This window comes from Drosophila erecta, unplaced genomic scaffold (assembly GCF_003286155.1).
Source record: "Drosophila erecta strain 14021-0224.00,06,07 unplaced genomic scaffold, DereRS2 tig00000126-arrow-pilon, whole genome shotgun sequence".
NCBI lineage: Eukaryota > Metazoa > Arthropoda > Insecta > Diptera > Drosophilidae > Drosophila > Drosophila erecta.
Genome location: NW_020825209.1, coordinates 3535332 through 3552592, shown reverse-complemented (window position 1 = coordinate 3552592; position 17261 = coordinate 3535332). Strand labels below are relative to the sequence as shown.

The 17261-nt window shown below is 38.0% G+C and overlaps 1 protein-coding gene across 4 annotated transcripts in view; it reads right to left on the bottom strand.

Annotated features, from left to right (window-relative positions):
- The window catches only part of LOC113564502 (neurobeachin-like), a 76145-nt gene that overhangs the window by 458 nt on the left and 58426 nt on the right, over window positions 1–17261 (bottom strand). The gene's annotated exons all lie outside the window — the stretch shown is intronic.

Genomic DNA, 17261 nt, shown 5'->3' with positions numbered 1-17261 from the left:
TATTTTACACATATACTTGTGCTGAAATATATATGTATAAAACGTTTTACTTATATTTTCCCCTTTTTTTTTTTTTGCAGACAAGACCTTTGCCCACTTACAATTCAAAAGGTGAAAAAGAGTGGAAAAGTGAAAGCAACTTTGACATGAGTAAAGTGCAAAATTCTGTTGCATACATTTTGGGCCTCGAGTGTTGGAAATTTGCAGCAAATTGTTTTCGGCAAAAAGTAAGTGAATCTCACTACTGAAACATAATCCTTGAGGTTAAGCAGTAAGTATTTGAAATACAATTTATTTTTCTTTATTTCTTTGGAAATGATACGTACATTCTTCTCCTGAAAAACACTCTCTTTTTACTCACCTCAGCTTTAATTTAAGTTGCAATTTAACTGACATATGTGCGCTCCGTGTTGAATCATTATCCGCAAAAATATAAACCGATAACAATTGAAAACTCTGGTGCAACGTAAATTGAAGCCAAATCAAAAACGATTCGGTTTTTCTTGGCATTTGCCATTGTGTTGGCAATTGTGTTGTCTGGAATTGGCCATTTTATTGAATCTTTTGTTGCGGCCAACATGCACACGGCACAAAACTACCTGGGAAATTGTGGGGGCCCAAATTGGTGGTTTGGTGGGGGGTAAATTGCCACGGAAGAGGACTAAAGTTAGATTGATGATGTCTCAATAAACCCCATTAGGGGATTGCCATCGAGACCGACGACGACTGCAATATAATATCACAAATGAATTGACCGCCCTTCTGGCACTGGGTTTGAGTTTGCGTTCGAGTTCGAGTTTGAGCTTGAGTTGGGTAGTTATATGGGTGGTTTGGCTTATGGGTGGTATTTTGATGATTGTGCACCTGCTGTTGGCACAATTCAATGCTCTAATTGGTAGCAAAGTGGAATAAACTATTGCCCAGACGAAACTTTTCTCGTTTCTCTTGGATGTCAGTTCTCGATTCCCACTTCTCGGCTTCACGGCTTCTGCCTCTTAGATCCTTTTGATGTTCGCAGGAGGACACGTTGGCCTTCAAGAAAATGAATCACGAGCCAACTAACTGTAAAAATTCATTATGTTCCTCTGAGCAGCAGTAAGCAAAAAAAAAAAGCCCAAAGGAAAATGTCTGGCGACAAAAAGTTTGTGTGACTAGAATTGAAATTCCGGTTGACTCTTCTGGCCGACTGACAAAATGCTTGAAGAATCCGAATACAGATAAAGATACAAGATACGAAGGTATTTTCATCATCATCTTGTCGACGTTCCTCAGTCAAGTGTTGAAATCGATTAAATACAAGTTTATTGCTAAATTTTCCTAACTGGCTAAGCTCAAACTTTGCTGTTAGTTCTTTTTTTTTGTTCAGGTTGCATATTTCAGTGCCCTAATCCGCCCGCAGCAGCAAACTGAACGTGGGATAGGCGGGTAAAACTTAAAAAACAATTATAAACTTTTCCCTCTCGTGCCGCCGTACTTTATATACATATATATGTATGTATATATATTGGCAACTATCTGAGCAGGGGTATCAATCCGCTGGCTCATAATTCCCATCTACAGACCGAACTCTGGCTCATAATTGGCCCTGCGATAGCTTGAAAGTTGAAAACAAATTGAAATGCTCAAAGATTCTGTACCGATTTGGCCAACAAATTTGTGTGGTCGCTTGCAGAAGAAGACTTGATTTTTGGGAGGGCAAATAGGTAAATTTTAGTTGAAACTAGTTTTCAAATGGTTCATTGAAAACAACAAAAAGGCCAAGCAAAATGAGTTAAATAGGAAATGTGTCGACTGCATACCATTTACAACCTTTATTGGAGTGATTTTAATAAGGGCCACTTTTATATATATTTACATGGAACATGGATCTAATTTATAAGAAAAAGAGAGGAGTTTGAAAGAATACGAAATTTAAATTAATTTTACACAAGATCTGGACTTTTCCTTTCATATTTAATTTTTTGTTCCGTTTGTCGAACGCGTGAAGCGCACTTGAAATTAATGAAAAGCATTTTCGATTGTAATTATGTATTCGTGACTGGAGGGGCCATGAAGCATTTCCTCCGCATTTCACATTTCTCGATATTCAACCCACCCAACCCAACACTCGTTGGCACTTGTTTATTTCCCTGAGTTTCCCTGTTGCTTCAGATTTTGGCTCAGCTCATTAAGCATAATTCGAGTCTTTGCTCCATTTCTCCCCCTCTCTTTCTCCTTATCTCTCTCCCTCTTTCTCAGACTCTAGCCCTGTCTCTTTTGCCTCAATATCCCCAATATAATACGGATGAGTTTATGGCGGGTTTCTTGGGGGTCCGCATTTAATTGACTGTAAATTTGCTGCTCTTCAAACGCTTCAACTACTCATTAAAATAAAACTCAAAGAATTCAACGAGCTTCTGGGCAAATAAGAGGGATAGAGGAATGGGAAGCTGGTTAGAAGCAGATAGATTAATTTTGGAACCGGATTTATGGCATCTATGTGTTTTACATAACAAAATTTTCTAAAGTCCGACCAAAGTTGTGATCTATGTGTTAGCGGTTTAAGCTCTTTTCTGTTTCCTGTTCGACGAATAGCATATTACGCATACGCCCGGCATGCCTTTGATATACAAGTTGTTTTGTTAATTGCACCAGCAAGCTGGGATGCCACAATCACAGGCATCTCGTTTCTATTTTTATTTTTTTTTTGTTTAGATATGGCTTAAAAACTGCACCCACATGAGCTGGGTGCCCATTATCTGCATTTTTACGGTCCAAATCCATTTCCAGCACACACATTTCATGGGAGGGTGAGGAATTTGGTTGCCTTGGCTTTAGTTTTGTAGTTGGATGGGGTGAAAGAGAAATGGCAGGCAGCTGTAATAACATAATGTCCAACGAAATGTCTGGGCCTTAAAAGCAAAGGTAAGCCCAGCCTTGTATCTTTGTCGTTCTGTTTGTGCGTGTGTGTGTGCGCCACCTCACTTCTGCCTTCTTTTCTATACACCGAAAGAATAAATAGTTTGAACTTTTAATTCAATTTAAAAACGTATAAAAATGTATACATTAGTATGAGAAAAAAGATACACACGTTTAATGCAAATATTTTTGGAAAACTACCTAGCAGATTATCTTTTAAATCTTATTTCCTAAGTGCACACATGTGTGTGCGATTTCAACAAACGTAAAAGCTAGAAAAACGAAAAAAAAAAATATACCTATATATGTATATATACCTAGCAAAAGAACAAGGCAAAGATGTGGAAAAGAGAAGAATTAACAGCAAAACGCAACAAACAAAGATGCGAAAGGGACGGAAGGACGGAGCGAAAGAGATAGGTAGAATTTGAGATGGCAAACAAAAGTTGCTTGGCAGTAGCATAAATAAATAGAGATAATTAGACCATAACGACAACAAACACAATACAAAAGACCCAAACAAATGCAAGCACAAAAAGAAAGAGGGCCGTACAGAGGAGGGGAAAGAGACGGAAACTGGCGGCGGAGAGAAAGAGACAGCTCTAATGGGACCTTCACGTGCGTCCTGCCTTTATATTTTTTGCGGTTTTAATTGTATGGCTGCACATTTTTGCGACCACAGCCACAGGAGCAGCAGAGCATCCGAAAAAGTTGACCACACAAAAAATGTTGGCAAAAATAAAAGGTAGCCGACACTAAGTTGACCATAATCTAGTTTTCATGAAGCACAGCAGCCAGCAACCAGCAGCCAAATTAGGTGAAGGATATGACAGAGACCAACAAAATGTTTGTGACGACCATCAGCGAGAGAGCAGTGTCCCAAAATATGTAAATAAATTGGGCGAAAAAAAAGGTGCGTTTTTTACCTTAATAATTGTGAATACAGAGAATACACAACGGAATATTTAATGTCCTGCTGGCAAAAAGCCAATTTTATCTCATTTACCTTTGGTTACCTCTTTCTGTTTTCTTATTTCCGTTGATTTCTAATTGAATTTAAACTCCTCGGTAAACCGCATTTTACATGCTAAAGTTTTTCAAGTTTTGTACATCCTAATAAGCCAAAGTAATTGGAGGTTGCACTATTACCTTATTCACTACTTGGCTGCTTTTTCGGTCAAAACTTTTAATTCGGTGGCCTGAAATAGCAACTAAAACGGGTGAAAAAGGATGCGCCAAAGAAATTTACCAACAAATGGGCGGAAAAATAAATCCCACACCATCTTCATTTTCAACCCACAAGCCAACCTCATTTTCCCCATTAACATGCAAATCTCAGTGGCAAAAATTAGTGAATGCGGAATTCGACGAAGGACACGAAATGTGGCTGGCATTTCAGAGCCTGCAACCGAAACTGAAACTGAATCTGTTTCTTTCCACGTATATCTCTACATATATATATAAATACATATATATGTACATATATATGATTCGCTCTATCTTTCTCGCACATACCCGTCGCTTTCGCTTGAACTATATTCCTCTCTATCGCTTAGTTAGTGTCTCAGTGTCGATTTGAATTTGAATTGGAATGTGGCATTGGAATGAAAATCTGTTTATTTGCAGCGACACGTGACCGCTGCTTGCCACTCAATCAAGTTGAACTCTGAAGCGATTTCGGTTCTGTAATATCCTTTCGTCGTTGTTACCAATGCAGAGAGAAAAATGTCCAGCAATATAAGTTGCATCATAAGTTTGAAAACATATTTGTTGCTTGGACAAGTTAATTTGTAACTTTTCATCTAAGTCAAAATAAATATATAAAAGTGTAACAATTCAATTGACAAGGCCACAAAAAAATTTAATTTTCATTATTTGTTAATATTTTCTAGCGGTGAACTCGGGTTGCCATCAATCAATGGGTTAAAGTTTTTGGCTTTGGCTTTTTGCATTCGCATTCGGTTTCGGTCAAGTCCTATCAGCCTGGGCACCCTTCAATCAATTACCTAATCTCATTACAACTTAATAGAGCATGACTAACGCATACCATGTATTGAGTTTCGGAATTGCAACATTTCTGTGGCATTCGAGAGTCTAGGACAGCAAGCTGCCACTAAATGAGTTGACGGATTAAACTTGACATTTTTGCCAAATAATTGGATGCATTTTTTTGTACTCCGACAAAGACTTGAATTTTATTAATAGTAATAGTATTTAATATGCTGTGTGGAACCACTAACAAATCGAATGAAAATCTATAAATTTCAATTTCATTCCAAGTCTTTGCAATTACACAAACACCTAGCATTGTATGCATATTTTGCAATTAAATCCTCTTACAAATTTAACGTTTCAGCTAGTCCATTCATCTATTCATCACTAATTAGCTCTGTTCAATCAGAATCCATAGAGTTTGCAAATCCGAATGCAAATAATCGAACTCAATTGATTTTGGCTTTAGTATTTTCTATTTTTTTTTTTTTTTTTTTTTTTTTTGTTTGCTGGCTACATAATTTTTGTATCGTTTCGTATTTTTGCTGCTGTTTTTCATGTTTCTGTATTATTGCCCACAACTTCATTAACGTCGACTGCGATTTTGTAGTTAATTAATTGATTACGCTCAACGCTCGAATGCACCGAACACTGAAATCAGTTATAGAATTTGCTACGATTGCCAATTACAGTGCGGCAGTGGCAACAACTACACGAAAGCACAGAAAAGTACTTGAATTAAGGTAAAGCGGGGAAAAGTAGGTGAAAAGCGAGGGAAATGCCCAAAGCAATTTGAGGATTATTTTCTGTGTATATTTCGTTCATTTTAATGCCTGAGCGCGTTTAAATACATATACATACACACTTACATACATATATAATTTGTATCAATGAACAAAAGTTGAAGAACTAATTAGAACGGTAACGAATTGAGGTTTATGAAGAGGCAAAAATAATTAAAAAAAGAATTGTAAGTGTGCAATTGGAAACAGTGCCTATCAAGACGATATTTGAACTGTATTCTATAACCATCGGTTTTCGTGTCTCCTCCAATTCTTGATGACTCCATAATCCCACTATTGACCATAACTTAATAAATATGGCCCACGAGAATAACCAAGCCAACGTGGCTGCAGGAAGCAACAGAAACAAAAGAGGGGCAACATGGACTTGGGACACCGATCCAGACAATTTACAGACCAGTTAACTTATTAGAGACCGAGCACTTGACTCCAAGACGCCCGGACTGATAGACAATATGATGGCCGAAGTCCAGGAGGGGTTTTTCCTTGCCCGTTTCTTAAGCTTTTCCACCCCCTGCGGTTATAACTGTTAACTGTTAAGCGGCTGCAGCAAAGTTTTCCCTTGTAGTGCAAGTAATTTTTATGGCCCTCTGCTTTTGCTCCGCACCAACATTTTGGTTTCAAGTTTTTTATCTAGAAAATACCAAAGTCTCGCAGACAACTTGCAATTGTTCAGACTTTGGCGACAATTGTCAGACATTGAGAGTCAGCAGAAATATATAAGGCAATCTGCCACTTGAATTTGAAGTAGTTTTGTTTCAATTGTTTCGCCCTCAAAATTTGGCCTTTATTTTTGTTGTAGTTTAACAAATTTTGTTTTTTTTTTAAACATTATGATGCCAAATATCGTTTTTAATTGTCGAATTGAGCTATTCATAATTAAATTGATGTTCCTATTACGTTGGGTCTAGTTGCGTGTATATAATTAGTTTATTTACTTTATGTTACTTTGGTTTAAGGCTTTGCTGTTAAACAAACACAACTTGTGATGCTGGCATATAATTAGTCAACACTGAAACCAAAAGTGGCGGAAACCGTTGGGGGTTTCGTTGGGGAGGCTTGGGGGCATTTTGGGAAGCATCTGACTCAAGCAAACAAACCGCTAAAAATAAAATGAAAATGCGGCAAGACAAAAACCAGAATGTGCGACGCATTTTGTTCTTCTCGTTTCATTGTTATTTATATTTGAGCGTATATAAATTATATGGCGAAAGGCATAAAAGAGCAGCGCCGTCAGGGCAAAGAGGGGGTTTGTTTTAGTGAGCTGGTTCTTGGTTGTTAACCATCCCCCATCCACATGAGAGAAGGCGACACAAAGACTGAAACCAGAAGGACAACGTCTTATAATTCAAGTCGTTCCTCATCCCTTAAAACCCCCAAAAGTAACCCCATCCACCCACCAAGAACCTCAAGCTCAACCATATTTCATGTGGCATGGTTAAGAATTTTTGTGCCTCGCGGTGCTGTAAACTACATTCAAGTAAAAGATGGAGAATGCACTGAAAGTATATTTCTTTACTTTATTTCTTGAATTAAATATTTTTTGCACAGATACGGCTTACCGGCAAAAGCGCGCCGTATTAGGGTCTTTTACAGCATTGCAATACATATTTATCGTTTTTAGTGGAACTTCGAAATGTATCTAACTATTACTTCAAGTGTAAGACAGCCTTCTGTTCTCGTTCAGCTTGTCATTGTAGTTGATGTTAGTTGTTGCTGGGCCAAAAACAATTGTCACACAGCACGAAATGTCGTGGCTGGAACAATCAGCATCAAAACCCGCAGCCGAATAAGAGATGAAACAAAGCAGCTGCATCAGTTGAAAAATAAGAAGAAAAGGAGTGCGAAGGATCCCAGGAGCAGGACAAATAAAACAAAATGGCTACCTCGAGGTCGAAGATGAATGGGCTGGCATCAACAGCATACCTGTACCCCGTTCCTATTTTCATAAGAATGTATATAATGTTCTTTAGTCACCTACCAGATAAAGGAACAGAATGGGGAAACTATCAGATTGTCTGAATTTTAAAAGCAAGCTGCAGTATTAATACCATCTTAGCATATAAAAATCTGCAATTTTAGTCAAATGAAATTTATCCTAGACTTTTATAATTTCCCATGCTGTTTTAAAATTAAAAATTTGTAGAATTATCGCGAGGTTTAATTTATTGAATTATTTTAAACCTTTTTGATAGACAACATATTTTTACCGTTAATTAAATGCCATAGCAAACTTAGTTGTCGTCAATTTGTGGATGCCTTTTTTACCATTGGCTATTTATTAATTAAACAATCTTTTTACCTGGGTTAATAAACCATTTTGGGTTTCATTTGTGAAAGGGGAATTGATTACCAACTCTTTTGGGAAATTTAATTGAATTTATTGCTGACATTTGTTTGCAATTTCAGTATTGTTGAGATTGTTTCAATAATTCAAATTTCCTTACGCGTGACTTCAAATGCAATTAAGCGAACGATTATCAGAGGCAAATAAAATTATTATGATTGTTGTTGTCGTTGTGGTTCCATTTTTGTCTCTACATACATACATATATGCTTGTACATATATTTTTGGAGTTTATGGATTGTTTTTTATTGCCATTAAATCAGCTTAATGTTTTTCCTGTTTTCGCCAGCGCTTCAATTAAATGTTAACACATGAGAAGATGTGTTATGTGTACGTGTTTGTCCATTTATATTGTTTTTGACCCTTTTGGAAAGCCGGAAAACGCTGAATTATCAACGCTTAATAGATTTTCAAGCACGTCCAATGAAAATTTGTTTGCCTCCATCGTGTTTGTCTGCGTGTGTGCGTTGCTTTTGCAATGATCCCAAATGGCCCGAAAGCCAAGTGAACCGTATAAACAATTTATAGCGTCCAGTAGCAACAACTTGCATACAACGCCAGCATCAACACACGTACAACACAACACATACATCGCAAACACACACACACACACACACATGTATGCACAACTAGCAACAACACACGACATTGGCAATGCTCGTAAAAATGCAAAATGAAGCAGCACAGCAACAACACCAGCTAGAGCATGAGCAACACCAATAGTAACAACAGCACTATTAGCAGTAGCAACAGCAGTCACTGCAGCAACAACAGCAAACGCCATACAGATAGAAAAATCAGTTGGTTCGATGATTTATGTGCTATAAACTATAACTTGTACAAGTGCCTAAAAAAACGTAGTTTTCCTAAAAGCAGACAAAAGAATTTATTGACAATAAGTGCGATAGAAGAGTAACAGTTGGTTCAGTGTATCATCAACAACATCTACGTCACCCACAGCAGCAACAACAACGACGAACGGGATAAAAGGGGCTAAGGGGAGGTGCCAATAAAGGACAAGAGAGAGGTAAAATGAGGGTAAGAGAGACGAGCAGAGGAGGCTTCATCATAAACCACTTATTTGCGCTCCAAATGCAACAACAATTTGATAAATGTATATGCACAAAGTTTTTTGCCCAACGCATTTTCCTCCCCTCTTTCCATTTTCCATACACTTCCCAGTATTCCCCGTTCTTCCAGCCCTTTCTAGTAGCAGGTTTTTAAGGTTTTTTTTTCTCTCTTTGTTTTTTTTTTAGCTCCCCCATTTTGAAAGCCGCTGCTGCTGCTGTGGCCAAAAATGCGATTTAAGTTTCAACAACAACATCTATGAAAAATGGCCAAGCATAATTGGCAGAAATCGGAAAGCCATTGAGCGAAAATCGAAGCAATTGAAGAATTAACTTTTTGGTCTCCTATAATACAAACAAAAAAAAAAAAACCAAATACAGTGCACAACAGTGAAAAACCTCGACAGAACATTACCGCAGTGACCCAAATTTTGGGTGTAGACCATGGGGCTGCAATACTTGCAACAGTTGCCGCAGTGTTGCACTTTTTATGCCAAACAAGCTGCAGCAGCAACAGCAACATAAAACTGACAACAACAGAAGCGACTGGACTTGTTTTTAGGGGGCACACACAAATTAAAAACAAACCAAGAATTTTATTTATGCCTTGTCAGCGGCAGCAATAAAAACAGAAACACAGAAACAGCAGCAGCAGAAACAGAAACAGAAGCTGAAGCTGAAGCTAAAGTGCGGCACTGGCACCGACTAGGCAAAGTCAAAACAATATAAATAGTTGCAGTGCCGAAAATAATTCAACAACAATTTATTGGCCCAAAAACGTACAACTTTAAGAGCCAGCTGGGCTTCAAAAGTTGCCACAAAGTCTGCCAGCAGACACACCCCCAAAATTCCTGACTGAAAATCCCTTAGATAACCGCAGGCTAGGAAAACTGAATCATGCTTCTTGTTTCAATTAAAATTCAGTTTGCGTCCTCTGCCCGCGAGTCATTCATTTAGATCACTTCTGCTTGCCTAAACGTTGTCCCCTTCTCGGTCTTTTGCTTTATAACCCAATCACTTTTTGACATTGCTCCTTGGGTTCCTTCAAATTCCGCCAGTTGAGCTTTTTGCCATAAACAATTTATGGCACATGAAGTCCTTTATGGCAACGGTTTTCCTAGGCTTCCAGGACCAAGCAATGTTTAAATACAAAACATTTAATCAATAGTTTGTAATCAAACGATTGGCTTTACTGACATTTTTACTCAAATTTAATGATTTTAAATGAATTTACACACATATATATACATATAATATATATATATTTTAAGGGTTATACGTATGTCCTGATAGGTGGCGCCACCTAGCGCTTTCAAGAAGCGCAAGCTTTGCTATAAACCGAACTACAAAGTGTCGAGTAAAATACTATGTAATTTTACACCTGTGCAGATTAAAGAAACATTTTTAAATTCAAATGTTACATTCCTTGTTTAAAATTAATGGGAGTTTACTTAGTTCATACAAGAAACATGAGTATCAAATAAGTCAATGAAGTAAGAAAAGTACATAATGTATTCTGTATACTATATATTTGGGTAATTTAAAGTGTTTCTTAGGCTAAATGTTTTAGCTCGTTGCCCTTATGGATTTCCACTAAACTTTTTGGTAGATGCCTGAGAGGAAAATAAATAAATCACTCGAATTTCCGTTGGTTGGCGTTAATTGTTAGTTCCAACAAACATATTTATATGCATATATATATATATATATAGTGCATGTATATAGTGCAGTTTAAGAGCTACAACCACACCCCTCTGAAATAGCCCGCATCGCGGTGCATATCCCTTTTGTCCTTTTGGCCCGAACTGAACCAAACGGAAGAACATTGTTTGCTCAGCGCCCCAAAGCATTGTCAATAAATTGTATGCAAGATTTATTGCCCCTCTCGACGGACAATTTTCCCTCCGATGCATTGTAGGCCCCCTTTTGCGGAAATACCCGCCACTGTTTTTACTCTTGTATTTATTTATTTTTTTTTTCATTTTATTGTCATTGCATTTTATGTGTTTAATCTAAGCTAATTGGATTTGCAAATGGCCGGCGAAACAAGGCAGATATCCGTGTATACATGGGCATAGGAAAAGGCCATTAATAATGGATGTACATACATACGCACATACATATATACATATGTACGTACATGCAATATAGATAAACATTTTTGGGAAAAGCATGTCTTTCGTGGTTTGTTCTCTAACTTTAAATGGTGAGCAATAAAAAATTAAAAATAAATATGTATTTAGAGGTGTGTATGTCTAAAGAAATTTAAATATTTATGAAACGAAATGGAAATACAAATCAGTCCATCGAGAGATGGAGGAGAAAAGTTCATAAACTGTATAATGTAAAAACTTTTGCCAAGCCCGAAAATCCCCAAACTTCATCAAAGATGTATGCAATGAATGCCGTAAACTAGTTCAAGTCAAAACGGCAACGAAACTTTATTCCTGCCATGGAATAAATTATATATACACGGATATATACACGATGAATACGATGATATCCCCCCGTCCAATGTGAAACTTCTGTGTCATCGGCTAATTTTAATCACTGGAAATTGAATATTTCCCATTGATTGCTCTGGAACATATTTTACCATTCCTTTTGATTGCTCTCCATTCATTGCTATACATTTGGTTAGTAATATTCAATAAATTATGCCCGATAACAGTAGAATACTAATTGCCAAATTCAATTACGATAAATTCAATGGAACATCACGCCCACCTGGACGGCATTTTTGTTTAATTGCCTTTTTTTCCATAGAATCGAAGGACTTCGATGTGGGATAATGGACGATTTTGATGTCATTTCTGGCCGTTGCGACACAATAGATATTTATGGAAATGGCAGGTGTCGTTTTTAGCAAATTAAAAATGAAAAAAACCAATTGAAAGCGAGTAAAAATGATTTTAAAATATGTAAACTAAAATATAAATCCGCACAAAATTATGAAAACTAATTGCTCGAAATATGCCTTTGAAATTGAATCAAAAGAGTTACAATCCAAACAAACATTTTTTGAAAACCGCAAAGTCAGTTCAATCTAAAATGCCAGAAAATGTCCAAAAGAATCTACAAAATTCTTTTACCAAGAGAAATAGTTGGCTTCTAATTAGTGCAGGCACAAACATTTTCTGAAACTATGTAAATAGCCAATTAAATACAATTTTACGAACTTTCTTCAATAAAAATGCATCTTGGCATAGAAACTCGACACATAACAATGCCAATAAAAGTATGGCGAAGGAATACAAATATTTTAGAATGTCATTAAATAGACAGAAAATTGCTATAGTTTAAAGCCTCAAATTGTAGAAAGAAAGGAAACGTCAGTGGGGGAAAAAAACTCAAAGGACGAGAGTAAAAGTTGGTGAAAAGCAAAAGTTAAACATTTCTGCCGCTTCCTGTCTGTGTTTGAGTTATGGGTTTTGTCATTTATGCTTATGCACTTGATAACCGGAAGTTATACAAAATGTAAATGTTGTCCCACGCACACACACACACACAATTGTATAAATATATATGCGTGTATTTAAATATCTGTGTATTTAGAGAGAGATAGATAGAGAGAGAGAGTGGATTGCTCATTAACTTTGGACCAAGTTTGTGGATGATGAAGTGTGGCAATTGTGTTTGCCACGAGCTTTGCTCTTCTCAATTGCGCTTGATGAGAGCTGCAGATCCGAGTTTTCCCTTTGCATTTTTCCTGCCTTTATTTTCATTTGCCATTTTGGCGCTACTTGAATTTGATTTGCCCGTTTGGGTTTCGGCACAAGTCAAAGAAGTTTTCCCATTGCCGTCTGTCGCACAATCGCCTCAGTTGACAGACAAACTTTCCTAATTAGAAATAATGCACCCCACACAAGCACACATGAGGGGTTTTTCGGTTGGATTTTCCGAGCCGAGATATGTGTGTGTGCATGTGTGTGTGCGTTTGTGCGTTCGTGTGGTTCTGTCAGGATAAACGAGACAGGCGATGAAAATCTGCAGAAACACGACGGCTGAGACAAATCCAAGTGGCTCTTGATTTATGGCATTTGCAAGAGGACATATGTACATATGTATACATCTGATTATTTTCTTTTTGTTCATTTGGTATTGATAAAATTATTTGTTTGTTGCTAAAATATTTATCATAATGCGATACATTTAACGATGTATCTTACAGCACAGCACCTTTCCATTTTCCACAGTCTATTTTTCATGGCTTGCATGGAAATGCAGGCACCTGCTTAAGCAGCTCACACACACACCCCTGCAATCAGGCACAAACACAAACACGTGTAGGGGGAAAACGGTGCTGCCTGCTTTCCTAAGCCCGAAAATGCAATTAGACGCATTAGCGGATTGCGGCCATGAAAAGCAAATCTAAGCGAAAGCAAAAGCAAACTCGAAGCCAGAAGATTTGTGGTTCTGTGGGTGAGTTTTTCCGGGGCTCGCACACCCCCATCCCCTTAAGCATCCCCTCGTCCGTTTCACAAAGCTGCGCTCCTCTCTTCGAGAGCCAAAGAAAATTGCCATGCATAAATTGCCGAAAATTTTCATTTTGACATTTAATTAAATCACGCGAAATTGAAATGGAAATTTGTCGTAAGTAAAAGAGAAAAAGCGAAAATAGCAGCCAGTCGACCACAAATGTCGCTGCCTAATTAGTTGCCAGCAAACGGCAGCAAATAAAATTCGTTTATCATTTGCATTTCGGGTGACGTAAATCGACAGGAACAAAAACAAAAACAAAACAAACAAAAAAACACAAAAAAAAAACAGAAAAGGAAACAAAAACAATGAAATTAGAAGAACAATTTCGATGGGTAGCAGTACATTTGCCCAACACAAATACAGACACATTACACATTACCCCCCGAACTCCTGACCCTGGGGTCCCATCAAATATTTATGTCATTCGCAGGCCAACGAAAATGGAGAAATCGGTGGGTGGTTGGGTTGGTTTGGTTGGTTTGGTTTCAGTCAAATGAAAATCAGCCCGAGAATTAGAAGGCCAAATTGACAATGACAGCAAACGAAGGACGATAACGGTGGAGTAAACTTACAGAACGTATTCCACAGGCTAACTTTTCAAGGATATGTGCAGAACTTTATTGACTCCATGCTGTGTTTTAGTTTAAGCCTCACTTCATATTTTCTATAAATAGTGCAGATACTAAAAACCCAGCAACACAAAAAAAAAAAAAAACATGCATTTCGCACAAAAGCGCCCAATAAAATGCTGCGGGTTTTCATAAAAACAAAACCCATTTAAACTGTCACCTGAATGCATTCCAATTTGGACTCAATTCGCAAACTATCCACTGGATACGCCCACGCGCAATTTATGACCGTTTTATTTTGGCCGTTCATTTCATAATTTAATTGCCAATTTTCAATTGATGTTAATGTGCTCGTTGGTCTGATTCGTGTGTACTCTCAGTTCACTTCATTTGGGATTTTTTTTTTTTTATCCCATTTATGTTTACTATCGTTGGCCATAGAATTCAATTTTCGCCCCTTGTAGTCTTCCCGCAAAAAACAACAACTCAACTGTTTCACAGAAATACGAATAATGCATGCGAAGAAAAACATTCAAATACCAAAATATTATGGTTAGGACTAAACAAATTTATTTCACTCTCTTCAAGCATGAAATAAAACATTCTGCGGTTCCATTGATGCACTTTTTAGTGCACACTTTTAGACACCTTTGCAACTGGCTGTGAAACCAAGTTTATTTTTTTAAAGCGCGCTTGTGGCATTCATGTAACTTATCTAAAAGTGTGCTTTACACATTCCCATTGTGGACGGCCAATTAAAAATGATAAATATTTCGTTGTGTGCACTGCGCTGTCAACGGTTGCATGTTGCATGCGGCGGCGGAAGTTGTGTGTTTCAATAAATTAACGTTAATGTTCGCCGGCCATTTATATGAATCAAGCGGAGCATCGCGCCGCTTTAAGCTGCCATTCAACTGTTGAACCGAACCGCCCCTCATTTTCTCTGATTTTTCCTATTCCCCGCGCAAAGAGTTGCTTCTCTTCCTGCTTTGTTGCGGCTATTGTGCACAAAATAAAAAACAAAAAAAACCGTCGGCTGAGAAAAGCAAAAAAAAAAAAAAAACGAAAACCCCTTTTTTGTTGGTCTGTGGCCAAATGCAAATTCAAGTGCGCGCATAAATCCCGAAGTCCACTACAAAAATGAAAAACGATAAACTGAAGGTGAATGGCAGGACGCAAGAGGGGGTATACTACAAACATATATATGTATGTGTGTATGTGGCACCAATTGAGGATGATGCAGCAATGACTGCGCTTTGTGGTTTATTTCATTCCAAAAGCAGCAGTAGCGGCCGAAAAAGAAAGAGGAAAAACGGCTAGGGACCCACAAAAAATAAATTTGATTTTATCCTCTCAACTTTTTTTTTGGCGGCGGCTGCAACTGAAGTTAAAATTGTGAAAAGTTGCCGTGCTGCTTACCCGCTTTTTCCGTCTTTTGTTGTATTGCATTTTCATCTGTAATTACATTTTGTATGGCTGAACATTTTGCGTCATTTCATCATCGCATTGCTTTTCTGCATCATTAGAGGCATGCGGCCCCAAAAAGTGGGCAATATTTTTTATACACTGCAGCCTAATGAAAACGGAATTGCAAATGAGGAGCAAAAAAACAGCAGTGCAACAAAAAATGTGCACTAAAGAATGCATAACAAATACAATTGTATGAACCAAAACTTAAAGATTTTGTTCAGCGTAAAATGTGTTTAATAGCAAACATAGTAATTTAAAATCATCTATTTAAAAGAAATGTGTTGCTATTTTGCCATATTTTTTCTGTTCAGTGACTGGCGGCCCTAAAATACCGTCTTCATGTTTGCTATTTTTTGTACTTGATAAATGAAACACAAAAATAAAAAATCAAGTGTAAACAATGCAGCCGACAACATCAGACTGCCACCAATTGCAATTTGCCGCTACCGGACGTTCTGAGCGCGTCTCAAGTGGCAGACGCAACCCTTTACGTTGCGAATACCCCCATTCCGACGCCCATGCTGGAAACCCAAAGCCCCCCCTACCCGCTACCCCCTACCCCCTCCCACCATGCAACGGAGCCGCTCTGAATGACTAATGGATGGCATAGCCGGAATGGTTGGGGCTTCGGTTTCGGTTTTGCGGCGGCAATTCCTCTTGTCTAGTCAGCTTTAAAGTTCAACAAAATGCAAAAGTCACTGCGAAGCTTAAATTCTGGCCACCGTGCAGCGATTATGCAAATGCAAAAAACACAAACTAGTGCCTCATCTCACCATCACCATCACCACCACCATCACCACGTTGTGTTTGTGGGCTCGGTTGTGTGTGCTAAGGTTATAAATATAAATTAAGCAAATGTGTTGTGTAAATTGCTGTTGTCTTTTCCCTTCTTCCGAAAGGTTGCTGCGAAAGTGGCAGCAAAAATTACGAGATACAAGTGCAGATACACTCGACAAATGCGACGAAATGGAATTTAAATTGCATGTCAAGTCATACAAAATCCTTGTATAAATATGTTGCCTTGGAACCTAATCCAATTCCTAACTAAATTCCTAAGCCTGCAGCCAAGCATTCTGGAAATCTAGTACTGCATTTGCACAGTGTAGAACCAGCAGATGCAAGGCAATTTCGGCTGCATGTGTGTGCGGATACACTGATACCACAGTATTTGCATATCATATGCATAGACACACGCGACAACCCTGGACGCAAGCAACCCTACACCGAAAAGCAGACTCCTCAGGAGCAGACAATTGCAATTAAGTGCGTAATATATATATATATTTATGGGATATATATGCTATATAGGAGCAGCTGTGTCTGCGAGTGCCACAAGTTGCAACAACAAGTAAGTTGGCGTCATGCCACCTGAACATGGCCAATCAGTCAGTTTTTGGTCCCTGGCCATGGCATTAGAAACAGGGCCAAACATTTTCGACCCCAAATTGCCAGTTGTGTCAACATGGCCAACATGTCCTGCATATGTTGCTGTTGCATTTCTAACTTCAGCTGCAGTTGGATTTGCCAAGCTAGAACACACAACACAACTCTTTGCGGACAATTGTCAAATATTCGTCGAGCATAGCAATTATTATTAAAAGCAAATATCATATCTAAAATCATATGTTTTATT